Here is a 13,183-nt window from a genome sequence, read left to right on the forward strand (position 1 = left end):
GACACACCCTTAATCATGGTTTTATATAACAGAGTACTTAGCTATCAAAGGAAAAATTATGGAAACAAAATGCGGGCATCCTATATACTAGATTTTTAGCTATTTTCATTTCAAGAAAAAGTTTAGAAAAGAGTTAGATACTATCATGGTTAGTTTATATGTCACTTGGCTGCACCACAGTGCCCAGATACTTGGTCAAACATTATTCTGGATGTTTCTATGGAGGTGTTTTTTTTTTTTGATGAGATTAACATTTAAATTGGACTTTGAGTAAAGCATTACATCCTCTGAAAAAAAAAAAAAAAAGCATTACATCCTCTGTAATGTGGGTGAACCCCATCCAATCAGTTGAAGACCTTACTGGAACAAAGACTGACTTCTCCCTAGCAAGAAGGAATTCTGCCAGCTGATTGCCCTTGGACTTGAACTGCAGCTCTTCCCTGGGTCTTCAGTCTGCCAGGCTTCCCTGCAGATTTTGGATTTACCAAGCCTCCTCAATCACGTGAACCAGTTCCTTAATACAAATATCTCTCTTAATATATACATATGCCATTGGTTGTTTCTCTGGAGAACCTTTACTAATACAGACATACAGCTTGTTTTAAAGTATAATATTGAAAGAGAGAAAGAAAGATATTTATATCTTAACTTATATTTGCTTCCAACTTCTTTCACTAAGACGACTGACACCCCAAGTGAGACCAGTAAATAAATAGTGATTAGGGTGATAGAAATCCAAGGGGAAGGCAATTCGATTACTAAAACAATACTCAGTTGCTCTAAATAAGTTCAGGACTACTCACTGTATTAATTTCAACTTAATGGGAAATTTATTGATCTTTTGAAACAAGACATCACAAGTGTGCATAGGTCGTATGAAGCTGGTGGGGGCAGTGAACATTCTAAACACTAATACCAACATCTGGAAAGATCTTGAGAGACTGGAGCTATATTAGATTAAACATGAAAAGGGTAAACATAAGGTCTTTGTATCTAAAAATATCAACCCTTCCAGAACAGGATGGGGTGGAAAAAGATTGAGTAGCATAAAACACACATTATCAGCATAATATGGAGAGGTTGAGGAGTAAGGGTCTGAATCTATCTGTCTGAAGTCTTATGCCAATTTCTGAGTAAATACTTTATATTCCCTTCTAAAAAGAATTACCAAAGTGAGAAAGGGATGCAAAGTGTGTTTTAACAGAAGTAACGAAAAGAACTGGAGATATGAAGTCTTATTAGAGAAACCTTTTTTAAATATTTGAAGATCCTAGTATTTGGAAGAGATGTTCTGTAGAACCTCAAAGAGATGGGATTAATAGGATAGAGCTATAAAAAGACAGATTTCAACTCAGTGGAAGGCAGAACTTTCTAATAGAATGATTAAAGATGAAATGGACCTGTACCTCTGAAACAAAGAATACATTATATGTTTAAAAAAAAAAAAAGAAGATGGCAGGAAGGGAAGAAGGAAGGGGCGGAAATCGGAGGGGGAGACGAACCATGAGAGACTATGGATTCTGAGAAACAAACTGAGGGTTCTAGAGGGGAGGGGGGTAGGGGGATGGGTTAGCCTGGTGATGGGTATTAAAGAGGGCACCTATTGAATGGAGCACTGGGTGTTATATGCAAACAATGAATCATGCAACACTACATCAAAAACTAATGATGTAATGTATGGTGATTAACATAACATAATAATAATAAAAAAAAGATAAAATGGGCTTCCTGCGTCACTAGTTGTGTTGAAATCTGTAGTAGATGACGCTTTGGAGAGAAGTATATAACTTTGAGTGGACAGTTGACCTAGATGATATAATAAGAGTTAGCATTTATGAGTATGTATTGTGCCCTTTTCCATTTAATGCTCACAACTCAATGATAGACTTTACTATTTGCCCTAATTATATAGGTGGGGAAGTGGCAGTCCAGAGTCTTTGTAACTTGCCCAAAGCCATATAATGGGCCACCTGCAGAACGGAGATTTGAATCCTAGTAGTCTAACTCCAGCGCCCATATGGTTAATCAATATACTATCTATAGTCAGCAAGCTTTGTCTATAAATGTCATAGTAAATATTTTGGGCTTTTCAGGTTGTATGGTCTCTCTTGCAAAAGCAACTCTAGCACAGCTAGCTATATTTCAATAAAACAGGCAAAGGGCCAAAGTATGGTGGCTGCCATTCTGTAAGTTACAAAGTCCTTTCAAATGCTGAAATTCAGTGATTCTCAGATAATATATGTGGGACATTGTATTATCCAAAACTGGACACCATAATATCTCCCATTGCACGTACTCCTCCTACAGTGTAACCTTGGTACCTGTCTTGTATTGGTTTGATACGATTTCAGATCCACTGTTTATGACTTAAGTGAAGTGGTTTTTTTGCTTCTGTACTATGGACATCACCAAACACTTCTTTATTTTGTTCAATCTTCCAATGACAATGTCCATTTCAGAAGGAATATGTATATCCCAACGCACTAGAGAGATGTGTTTAGATGGCAGTGTGACAACATGGTTTTTTAGGAAAGTGCAGCTGTTGTGGCATTTATCAAATTCTTCATCTGTTCTGAAGGATGTGGCTTACATTTTCAAAAGACATTTCCTGGTAGTATCATGTGATGATTTCTTAAAAACAAACCAAAACTATGGCATTATCATGCCTAAGTATCTAATTCTTGGAGAAATGCTTTAAATTCACAAATACTGTGTCTTCCTTTGACAACATAAATATTTTCAAGCAATGTTATTTTACTCATGAATGAGCACAGAGCATTTTTTTCATAATGTAGTTCAAATTGACTGAATAATTGAATCCTTGCTTTATTTTTTAAAATCACTTTTCAATATCAGCTACAAACTGGAATTTAGACATAGAGAACATTAAATTAAATGGAATCATACAATTATACCGGTCATATGAAATATGAAATTAGTTTCAGTAAGAAATTGATTGTCAGAGGATAGTAAGGGAATATCATTATCAGGTATAAGACAAAACATAATATACTATATGGAAACGGTGATATAAATTCTCAAAAAAATTTGTATGCGTTTATTTACTTCAAAACCTGCTATCGCTCTGACATTATTTCCTACTCTTCTTTCCATCCCTCTCTCTGCTCAAGCCATTTTGGCTTCTTTTCTGTCCCCCCAATATGCCAGATACCTGCCCACCTTAGGGCCTTTGTACTGGGCTGTTCCCTCTGTTTGAAATTGTCTTCTAGATCTCCACATGGCTAAATCCTTCATCTCTTTCAAGTCTTAGCTCCAAATCCTTTTGCCCCAAACACCCTCTCATCCTGCACTCTGAGTCCTCATCACTCTCTCCTCCTTCTGTCCTCACAGCCCATCTCACTCCAGGAGATACCTCATGGATTTACTATGTTATTACTTATCTGTCTCTCTCTCCAACAAAGATAAAAGTCTTTCTGTCTTTTATTGAGTGATGTATCCTAAGCACATAGGACAATGCCTGACACAGAGTTGGTGCTCTATAAGTATTTATTGAATACTTAAATGAACTATTGGTTTATTGATATAAAGTGAGATTAATTCCAGACAACTGAGTTACTTAATGATATCCCACTATTTAGCTGCCATTAAAAATAAAATAAAAATAATGCTGTGATCTCTAGTATATACAAAGTTCAAGGTAATAAGCTAACCTGAATTTATTTTCATTCATATCTGGATTATTATAAAATAAAGAAATGGCTAATGTTAAAAATACAACATATTATGTATAAATAAGTAATTACATTTCTGGGACTGGAAAATAACTTTCTAATTGTATGGCATGTCTTGGGTGGACTAAGTTTGAAAAACTTAAGATTAGATAATCAAGCGCTTAACCATCTATCTAGAAATTAAGATATTGTTAACCTAAAAAGCTTTGGTGTGTAGGGCCATGTCTGTCATCAAGCTATTCTTATGGCTTAGATGGAATAAGAATTGCACCTTTGGTTTGACTTGATCTAAGGGAGATACACCCATACACACCATTGCTTTGCTTTATTCTTAGAAACTTGGGTGCTGGGGTTGTTCTTTGAAATCAGGAGAAAAAAGAACAATTTATTTTGACCTTTTTTGACCCCCATTTTCTATTTGTTGATCAGAATATAATAAAAGCAGAAATTGGAAGATGTATCTACAGTCTTTAACGAGGACATGGTAGTTTCTAGTCTCAGGGGAAAAGCTCTCATTTCTTGAACCATCTGCTTAGGATTTTTTTCAAAGTAAGAAATGCTCTGTTATGTCAGTATAAAAAAAGATTGTACCCGAACTATCTTGCACTTAATGAGCTTTTAAGAGGTCTGGGAAGGGATAGCAGGGCTTCAGAGGGTACGTTGTTCAGATCATTGCTTTGAAGGTGCAGTGTTCATATTTTGCAGTAACACTTAGCAGTCTTAAAAACAGTGATTAGGGTGGGGACTGTAACAAAAAATCCAGATATATCACTTATTGTTTTATTCAAAACATTAAGTCTTGGGGAAGACAGAACAAATTTGAACATCTTAAAAGTGCTTTTTAGATAAAATATTATGGCTAAGGACATAATCCCTCATTTCCCTTAATTCATTATTTTACAGTTTAGAAGGTTCATTAGAGGCAAAGTGTTTGCTTTTTTAAAAAAAGATTTCATTTATTTATTTATTTATTTATTTATTTGAGAGAGAGCGATAGCTCGCACATGCACCCTAGCATGAGGTGGGGGGAGGGGCAGAGGGAGAGCGAGAGAGAATCCTAAGCAGACTCTTTGCTGAGCCTGGAGCCTGACCTGGGGTTTGATCTCACGACCCTGAGATCATGACCTGAGCTGAAGCCAAGAGTTGGATGTTCAACCGACTGAGCCATCCAGGTGCCCCAAAGTGTTTGCTTTTTATCATTATTTCCATATGTCTCCAGATTTTGAGTCTATTGCTTAAATTTTCTGGATTCATCATCTGCTAAAAATAAATGTAAGTTCTTTAAAAACTTAAAAATTGGCTTTCTATATTAGAACAACTTTTTTTTTGAAGGTGGGGAGAACTGTCCAAATATGTGCTTCTCCTTTGTCCCTCAGTTAGGCTGTCAATCATAATAGCTTCCTAACAGCAGGGGCCATTCCTTTCTTTTCTTTCTTTCTTTCTTTCTTTCTTTCTTTCTTTCTTTCTTTCTTTCTTTCTTTCTTTCTTCCTTCCTTCCTTCCTTTCTTTCTTTCTTTCTTTCTTTCTTTCTTTCTTTCTTTCTTTCTTTCTTTCTTTCTTTCTAGAACTACTAATTATTTATTGTACTGAATACAAGTCTCTTGAGGGAAATTTTGTAGAAAAAGGAACACTGTATCTTAGAAATCTGCCAATCCAGTTGATTCACTAAAGTCAAATTTAAAAATATTGATTATAACTTGATTTTTCAAGTTTCAAGTTTTTATTTAAATTCTAGTTAGTTAACATATGGTGTAATATTGGTTTCAGTAGAATTTAGTGATTTATCACTTACGTATAACACCCAGTGCTCATCACTACAAGTGCCCTTCTTAATACTCATCACCCACTTAACCCGTCCCCCTGCCCACTTCCCCTTCAGCAACCCTCAGTTTGTTCTCTGTAGTTAAGAGTCTCTTATAGTTTGCCTCCCTCTCTTTTTCTTCCCATCCCTTATGGTTCATCTGTTTTGTTTCTTAAATTCCACATACGAGTGAAATCATATGATATTTGTTTTTCTCTGATTGACTTGTTTCGCTTAACATAATACACTCTAGCTCTGTCCACATTGTTGCAAATGGCAAGATTCCATTCTTTTTGATGGCTGAGTAATATTCTATTATATATATATATACATATACATATATATGTGTATATATATATATATACACACACACCACATCTTCCTTATCCATTCATCAGTTGGTGGACATTTGGGTTCTTTCCATAATTTGGCTATTGTTGATAATGCTTCTATAAACATTTGGGTGCATGTGCCCCTTTGAATCACTATGTTTGTATCCTTTGTGTAAATATCTAGTAGTGTAATTGCTGGGTTGTAGGGTAGTTCTATTTTTAACTTCTTGAGGAATCTCTATACTGTTTTCCAGAGTGGCTGCCCAGTTTGCATTCCCACCAACAGTGTAAGAGGGTTCCCTTTTCTGCGCATCCTCGCCCACATCTGTTGTTTTCTGTGTTGTTAATTTTAGCCATTTCTGACAGGTGTGAGGTGATATCTCATTGTGGTTTTGATTTGTATTTCCCTGATGATGAGTGATGTTGAGTATCTTTTCATGTGTCTGTTAACTATCTTATATATCTTCATTGGAAAAATGTCTAGTCATGTCTTCTGCCCATTTTTTTTTTTTTAAAGATTTTATTTATTTATTTGAGAGAGAGAGAGAATGAGAGAGAGCACATGAGAGGGGGGAGGGTCAGGGGGAGAAGCAGACTCCCTGCCGAGCAGGGAGCCCGATGCGGGACTCGATCCAGGGACTCCAGGATCATGACCTGAGCTGAAGGCAGTCGCTTAACCAACTGAGCCACCCAGGCGCCCGTTCTGCCCATTTTTTTAACTGGATTTCCTTAACTTTTTCAGTTTGTTTTCAGGAGTGTGTCTCCAATTTCCCCTTTCCTCTAAGTTAAGCTGAATTGGGTTTTTGTCTTCTAGTAAGGTGAAGAATCCCCCCCCCCCCAAAAAAAACCCTCTCTAGTGTCTAGGAGTGCCAAGGGTGGACTTTGAAACAAGCACAGTAGTCAAAAACTACTCAGATGACTTGTCATTACAATAGAAACTTTGGAGAAGGCAAGGTTCTTCTAAGCTTCAGCTGATCGGAAATTAAATTTTTTTTTAGGATTTTTCAATATGAAGAAATTTCATCAAAAATAAAAAATGTGAGCACTCTTCAAGTCCCATAGTGGCATTTGCATGTTATTTTTATCTTGGGGAGAAATTGATACACTTTTATGATAATGGAACAGTGGAAAGAACACATGTACAGGGGTTTGAATTGAGCAGGTTACTCCCCTTTTCTCATTGTCCTGTTGTCATCTTCTATCAAGTTGGGGTCATGTGTCTACTTCATAAGGTGGTTGCAAGGACTGAGTTAAGTAATACACACAGCACCCTAAGTGGCCCATAATAGGTGCTCAAGAATGGTGGTCACATGATATAGTCTACCTACTGGTGAAACTTTATTCTTCTGGTATATTGAGTCTCTGTGGGGTGGTTGTTGTGTATCACTTGTTGAGCTCTATGAGAGGGGTCAGGGCATATGACAACTTGCAAGTCTGTGAACATGTGTGTGTGAGAGAGGTAGAGATTGTATTCTCAATTGCCACTCTCACAATTTGGAGAAGGGAGGCAAGTTGTGGATCAATTTATGCTGGCCTTTTGTGTTGCAGGTTGTTGACCCTGATGTAGAGTATACAAATCAAATTCTTATACCTCTACAGTTAATGTGTATATATACTCTGAGGCTCTCTATGCTATCATTATTGGGATTTGGGGTGAAGGGCTTGAGAATTATAAGAATTTTTTGCTAACTTTCTATACTTTTTATAGCTGCGGGGCAGGCTTACTTGCTTGATGCAGATTTACCCACCAGAAGCATTAGAGTGATTAGATTATATTTTCTTTTTCTCGTTAGGGAAAAATGGCAACCAGAAAAATATAAAAACCTGAAAAAAATGTCAATATTAGAAAACAATTTCAACAGAAAGTCAAATTGACCTTAACACAGGTACTGAATGCTGTGTAAATCGTTGTATTTTGCTCACTTTACAACTGTCTATAAAAGCTAAAATAAAATTAAACAGGGAATTAGGAAAATGCCATCAGACATAAAGGAAGTTACAACTGGGAGGAATTCAGACTTGCCGCTAGGCTTATATCTAATGGACATAAAATTTAACTTGAAAATGCTCTGTTACACCTGAGGTACCTTTTGTTGGGTAATTGAAATGAATCTCAGACTGGCTTGTGAGACATTTAACAGCTGTTTCTGTTTATCTTTGAGTTTCTGAATGGGTTTAGAGTCATTTTAATATTTTCTTTGGAAAATCAATTCTGGGCATGTTGAATTAAAGTGGTTATTTTTATGTCACCTGGGCTAAATATTGTAGGGAAAAAGACCCATAGGAACAACTCCAGATATTTTTTTGTGTATCTGAAGGTAATAGTGTGCCATAAAAAGGCTTCTGTTACATTTTAGATACCAACTGCCACTATACTTTGAGGTACTTTGCAGGCTCAAAAGTAAGAAGAGACCTCTAATATGCTATCTCATAAAAGCAATGAGAAGGTATATAAAATATTTTAGAATCATCCTTGGCATAAAAAGGATTTCTAATGAGCACATTTTATAAGGCTGAATTTATTTCTAACAAAACCATTTGTACAAAGCATCATCACGATAGTTTATATAGAGATGGCTTAAGGGAAAAAGTACATTTCTAAAATGCGATTGAGTTGTACCTTCTAGGGAGGCAAATAAACTATTTTAGGAGTATAAATTGAACACCCTTGGAGTTTTTTGTATTTTCAGACAACTGTGGAGAAAGTAAGAAATGCTTATTAATTAAAAGTATAGATTCTTCGCTGGTGTACTAGATGTTAGTGCTGGGAACCAAGGTTAGGGAGATTAGCAAGCATGGGGACTGGGGGACAGGGGACTGGGGGGAAAATCCTCTTTGGGATGCTGGTGTGTCATTATTTTGTAATTTTCTCCCATGAATCTGTGAGTCATGTAATACATGAAATATTTGCTGCAGATAGTGGTATGATGGCAGCTGGATAAAAGACATTTAAGGCTGGAGGAGAGAGGGTAAGAGGAGAATGAAGCTCCCTGGGGTCCAGACCCATGGAAGGGAAGCCAAGGCTGAGAACACACTGAGTGAATTGCAGATTCTCTTTGCCCAAGGGTTTTCTAGTGGGCCCAAGTCTTTGCTTTAGCTTAGAAATTTTGGCCTATCTGTATCTGGGATTTGTCTCTAGAGTTTGTATTTAAGGAATCCTGACATCCATGTAAATATATATTAACATATTAATGCAGATTTGGATGTATTTTAAAGGTCTTTCTGAGCACCCAATCTATGCTCACCCCGATACCACCAAAGCCCTGACCACCCAATCTAAACCCTTTCCGCTAAGAGGATAGCAGAACCAGGGGCCTGTAAAAGCCCAAAGAGACTCTCTATGAGTACCCAGTCAGGTATCAGGTTTAATATGGTAGACATGGGGGACCTATAAACAGGGCAGCCCATCCACCCCATCACCCCACCTCGGCACATAGATGCAAATATTTTTAAAACATTATGCCAGTTAAATATAACCATCTCTATTCTGGGACTCTTTGTAATATTGGTTGGCTTGTTTCCTTTTAGCATTTACAAATGTCAGAAATTATCTTGCTTATTTATTCTCTTATTTATTTATAATCTGTCTCTCCTCACACTGCATCCCATGAGATAGAAAACTTGTTGTTCTTGTTGATTATTATATTCTCAGGGTCTGGCACATGGTAGGTTTTCAATAAATATTTGCTGGATATATGAATACGTCTATGAATGTTGTCTGCATATGAAACTACATATTGTAATTTTATCATTTTTATTTTTATTTATTTATTTTTAAAGATTTTATTTATTTATTTGACAGAGAGAGAGCACAAGTAGGGGGAGAGGCAGCAGAGGGAAGAGAGAGGGAGAAGCAGGCTCCTCACTGAGGAGGGGAACCCAGTACGGGGCTCGATCCCAGGACTCTGGGATCATGACCTGAGCCGAACGAAGGCAGATGCTTAATGGAATGAGCCACCCAGGTGCCCCTACATATTGTAATTTTATAAGTACTTACATATATACTATAGTTTATATTATATAATTATATATTTATATTATATATAAATTATGAAATATAAATAATAAAATTTATCTTCTCTTATTTAATTTTTGTACATATTTTCTGTACCTTGCTTTTTTCACTTAGCAATAGGTTTGGATACTATTCTATAATAGTAAAGATAAAGCTGTTGCATTCTTTATAAAGGCTACATTGTCACTAGATAATAGTTAATTTAATCAGTCTCTTATTGACACATATTTTAGTTTTCCATTTTTTTCATCAATAAAAACAAGATTGAGATAAATATCCTTGGATGTGTGTCAATACTCATAGGTGGGAGCCTTGCTGTGTGTTATGTGACTAGAAATGAAATTGAGCCAACACAGATGCACAATGAAAATTTTGTAGAATATATTCTAATTGCTCCCCGTAGAGGGCATATAATGTTTTACTACTGTAATTGGCCATGTTTGAGAGTGTCTGTCTCTTTTCCTACACCCTGTCAAAGTTTTAGATTGTTGCCAATCTAATAGGTGTTATCAAAGTATTAGATTGTTGCCAATCTAATAGGTAAAAATATATCATTATAGTTCTAATTTACATTTTTCTTATCATAATTGAAGATGAGTAACTTTTGATATTTAGGAGTCATTTATATGTCCTTTTCTGTGAGCTGTCCTAATATTTTTTTTCTATTTTGCTTTCCAAAACTATTTAATCTTATTGATTTGTAGTTGGTCTTTATGTATTAAAGAGTATTAGTTGCAAATAATTTTACTCAGATTGCTGTTTGACTTTTGTGTGTTTCTTCCATGCAGAATTTTTACGTGGATGAATTAATCTTTCCTTTCATTGTTTCTAGTGGATTTTTTATTTGTTTTTTTAAAGTCACACTTAGGAGGCTTTCCCCATTCCAGTTCTTCCAGGATTTTTGTAGTTCTTACATATTTTCATTTTTAATATTTAAAATGGTTTATCTTCTTGGGATCTATTTTTGTATGAAGTGTAATATAGGGATCCAACTTTATTTTTCTCCAAAGGAGTAGTTGTCCTATACTATTTACTAAGAAATCAGCTATCTTCCTCTTGATTTGAAGTGTTAAGTCTATCTTATACTAAATTCCCATATTTATCTGGATTTATTTAAATTCTGTGCCAAAGATATCTGTCTATTCATTCAAATTTTATTTTATATTTTATTATCAGGTATGATTAACTCCCTATTATTGTTTCCCCAGAACTTTTCTTATTATTCTATTCCTCTGTTTCGCCTTACGAAGTAGAAGCAGTGTGTCTAGCCACCCCCCAATAAAATTCATGTTACCACTTTTTTTTTTTTTTTATTTGCGAGAGAGACAATGAGAGACAGAGAGCATGAGAGGGGGGAGGGTCAGAGGGAGAAGCAGACTCCCTGCTGAGCAGGGAGCCCGATGCGGGACTCGATCCTGGGACTCCAGGATCATGACCTGAGCTGAAGGCAGTCGCTTAACCAACTGAGCCACCCCTTGGGGAGGATTATCTTCTTTATGAATTTTCATGTATTTAAGTCTTGTGTGTCCCTCAGCAGCATTATAATCTTTCTTCATGAGGTCTAGGACATTTCTTAAGTTTACTCCTAGCTGTTTTTCCCCCTACTACTGTAAATGATGTCTTCTTTTGGGGTTGTTGTTTCTATATGTAAAGGCTATTGTTTTCTATATATTTACACACACACACACATACCCCACATAAACATTTCACCCAGGCAACTTACTAAATTTCTTCTTTGTTTGCAGTAGTTTTTTAGTTGATTTCCCTTGCATTGTTCAGGTAGGTATAGGGCGATATTATCTGCAGTTAATGAAAAATTTCACTCCTCCCTTCCAATTTTTATGTCTTATATCATTTCTTGTCTAGTGGAATTGTCTACTATCTCCAGAATAATATTAAGTGACATTAAATAGTAATTTAATTCCTACAGGCTTCTCTTTAAGCTAGCTGATGGTTTTTGAGTTGAGTTACAGCCATTATACAAATATATATTTATATTTAATTTTGCCAAGTATTAAGTATTTTGTTCAAAGGTGGATTACAAAGTTTATCAAATGCCTCTATATTACCTGTGGAGATGACTATCACCTTTAAAATTTACTATTAAGGTGAACTATGTTAATACATGTCCCAATACTGAGACATATCCGTCAAAGCTGCACTTATTTTGGTGTATTAACCTTTGAATAGCTATTTTATTGTGTGATCTTTTATTATTATTTTTTAATGTTGGACTTTACAAGTAAAATATGTGTACTTTTCTATCATTTTGTGCTATCTTGGTCAGAATTTGCTATCAATATTATGGATTGATATTACATATTGGTTTTATAAGCAATTGGAAAGATTTCTTTCTTTGCTAATATTAAAGAACAGTTTTTGGGGTGCCTTGGTGGCTCAGACGGATGCCTGGGTGGCTCAGTCAGTTAAACGTCTGCCTTCGGCTCAGGTCATGATCCTGGGGTCCTGGGGTCGAGTCTGCGTTGGGCTCCCTGCTCAGCGGGGAGCCTGCTTCTCCTTCTACCCCTCCCCCCTACTCATGATCTCTCTATCAAATAAATAAATAAATAAATACTCTTAAAAATAGAAAGAACAGTTTTTGGAAAACATTGCAGTACGGGTTCTTTAAAGACTTGTAAGAAACTGATAGCATTTGGTTCTTTATTTTTTGGAGGGGATAGCACTTTGACGATTTTCTCTATTTCTTCTATGGTCATTGGGCAGCATGATAGGTAGAATCTGAGATGCTCCCGGTCTCCCCCAAAATCCTACACCATGGTGTATGTGCCCTTGTATAATCTCCTCCCTTTGTGTGTGGGAGAAACTGTGACCATGATAAATTTTACATTTGTAATTAGGTGACATTATGAGACAAAGATGAAAGGATTTTGCAGATAGGATTATTGTCCCAATTTAGTTGACCTTGAGTTAATCAAAGGGAGATTATCCTGGGGGGGAGGGTCTAACCTAACACCTGAGTCCTAAAAAGGACTGAGGGAAAGGATAGGAAGATTTTAAATATGAGAGAAATTCTACTGGTGGCCTTGAAAAAGTAAGCTACCATGTTGTGAGAGGGCTTCAGAGGGGGCCGCATGGTATCATGTGACAGCTAGCACAGTGGGGAGTTCAGTCCCACAACCACAAAGAAATGGATTCTGCCAACAACCTGAGGGAAACTGAACACAGATCTTTTCTTAGCTGAGCCTGTGAATAAGAACAGAGCTGGCTGAAAATTTGATTTCAGCCTTGTGAGATCCTTAGCAAGAAGCTCCACTGAAATATCCTGGACTTCCAACCCAGAGGCTGTGAGAAAATTGTGTTTTAAAGCCACTAGGTTTGTGGT

At 36.3% G+C, this 13,183-nt stretch overlaps 1 protein-coding gene across 2 annotated transcripts in view; it reads right to left on the reverse strand.

Moving 5' to 3' along the window:
• Positions 1–13,183, reverse strand: part of GALNTL6 (polypeptide N-acetylgalactosaminyltransferase like 6) — a 956,008-nt gene that overhangs the window by 62,929 nt on the left and 879,896 nt on the right. The window lies entirely within an intron of this gene.

This window comes from Leptonychotes weddellii, chromosome 2 (genome assembly GCF_054177405.1).
Source record: "Leptonychotes weddellii isolate Sample4059 chromosome 2, ASM5417740v2, whole genome shotgun sequence".
In the NCBI taxonomy this organism is placed as follows: Eukaryota; Metazoa; Chordata; class Mammalia; order Carnivora; family Phocidae; genus Leptonychotes; species Leptonychotes weddellii.